The sequence below is a fragment of the Notothenia coriiceps genome, unplaced genomic scaffold (assembly GCF_000735185.1).
Source record: "Notothenia coriiceps isolate Sejong01 unplaced genomic scaffold, NC01 NC01_scaffold00030895, whole genome shotgun sequence".
NCBI classification, from domain to species: domain Eukaryota; kingdom Metazoa; phylum Chordata; class Actinopteri; order Perciformes; family Nototheniidae; genus Notothenia; species Notothenia coriiceps.
In genome coordinates this window covers 1-2,034 of record NW_011363596.1, presented here as the reverse complement: position 1 = coordinate 2,034, position 2,034 = coordinate 1, and the positions used below count along the sequence as shown (strand labels likewise).

Sequence of the window (2,034 nt, the reverse complement as noted above, 5' to 3'; positions counted from 1 at the left end):
AGAGATAGGTGAGAGAGAGGTGATAGAGAGTGAGAGAGAGAGAGAGAGTGAGAGTGAGAGAGAGGAGAGAGAGAGGTGAGAGAGAGATAGAGTGAGATAGGTGAGAGAGAGGTGAGAGAGAGAGAGAGTGAGATAGGTGAGAGAGAGGTGAGAGAGAGTGAGAGAGAGAGTGAGAGAGAGAGAGAGGGATTTACTTGGGTAGGATATTCTGAGTTTGGGCTGAGCCTCAGTTTTGCAGGTGATGCTCGTCTTCCTCTCCAGAGGACGAAGAGGACGAAGAGGAGGGATGAAGTAATTCACAGTTTTTCCCTGAAAGAACAAAAAGTGGTTCAGAGAAATGTCCTGATGAGCAGACGGCTCACTGCAGGTGTTCCCTCTCACCTGAGGGAGGGTGCTCTCCTCCAGCTGGAGCCCCCTGCTGTGCATCAGGATCAGAGCCAGGACCTCCACAGTCTTCCCCAAACCCATCTCATCCGCCAGGATCCCCCCCGGCGTCACAGCGCCCCCTGCTGGGAACTCCAGGGACAGGCTGGAAGACATTGAGAGAAAGCACACTTTCAGTTTTTATTTAGAATTCTTTCTCAGATTTCTGACTTTCTCGGAATTCTGTCGATATTTTTTCAGAATTTAGAAAAAACATTTGTAAAAAGTTTGACTTTTTTCTCAGAATTCAGACTTTTTTTGTTGAATTTTGACCTTTTTTGTATTTCGAAGTTTTTCTCAGAATTTTAAGTTTTTCTCAGAATTTTGATATTTTTTTGGGGACTTTTCTCAAAAGTTTGATTTTTTTCTTCACATTTCGTACTTCTTTGTCTGAATTGTTTTCAATATTATCATGAGAGAAAATATGACTGCAGGGAGGGAGCGTGCAGCCACTGAACCACTGACAACGTTTGACCCTCCTCACTTTATAAAACTGCTGTTGATAGAAAACGTGCGTCTGGGACCGTTGACCTTCTTACCAGCCGGTGAACGGGTTGTAGAACAGCTTCTTCCCACACAGAGAGATGAAGTCCCTCCAGAGGAAGTGCAGACTCTGCTCTGCAAACACATGGGAATACATTCAGATACAACCCGTAGATCTCAGAGCTGGAACGCAGGTCACGGTGGAACTTCTGTGCACTGCTCAGGTTTCATTTTTCTAGTTTCTGAATAATTTGTGCAAAATCTCGACTAAAGCTCCTTTTTTATCAGACAGAATACCTGAGAGGATTTTAGCCAGAGTGCCTGACAGGAAGTGGTTACCAGAGGGGGGAAGTATTGGAGTACAAATACTTTGTTACAGTACTTAAGTACATGTTTCTGGTATCAGTACTTCTTATTTTCCTGACCAATTCTTACTTTGACTTCAAATACCAATACTTTGTTACAGTACTTAAGTACATGTTTCTGGTATCAGTACTTCTTATTTTCCTGACCAATTCTTACTTTGACTTCAAATACCTGTACTTTCTACTTCTCACATGTTGAACACAAATACCTGTACTTTCTACTTCTTACATGTTGAACACAAATACCTGTACTTTCTACTTCTTACATGTTGAACACAAATACCTGTACTTTCTACTTCTCACATGTTGAACACAAATACCTGTACTTTCTACTTCTTACATGTTGAACACAAATACCTGTACTTTCTACTTCTTACATGTTGAACCCAAATACCTGTACTTTCTACTTCTTACATGTTGAACTCAAATACCTGTACTTTCTACTTCTTACATGTTGAACTCAAATACCTGTACTTTCTACTTCTCTCATGTTGAACTCAAATACCTGTACTTTCTACTTCTTACATGTTGAACTCAAATACCTGTACTTTCTACTTCTTACATGTTGAACTCAAATACCTGTACTTTCTACTTCTTACATGTTGAACTCAAATACCTGTACTTTCTACTTCTTACATGTTGAACTCAAATACCTGTACTTTCTACTTCTTACATGTTGAACTCAAATACCTGTACTTTCTACTTCTCTCATGTTGAACTCAAATACCTGTACTTTCTACTTCTTACATGTTGAACTCAAATA

At 40.4% G+C, this 2,034-nt stretch overlaps 1 long non-coding RNA gene across 1 annotated transcript; it reads right to left on the bottom strand.

Moving 5' to 3' along the window:
* Positions 1–200: 200 nt before the first annotated feature.
* On the bottom strand, positions 201–1,049 carry LOC104959731 (uncharacterized). Its single transcript, XR_799909.1, has 3 exons — positions 963–1,049; positions 382–529; positions 201–309 (listed from the first exon to the last, which is right to left on the bottom strand). It is a non-coding gene; the product is annotated as an uncharacterized lncRNA (long non-coding RNA).
* Positions 1,050–2,034: the final 985 nt, after the last annotated feature.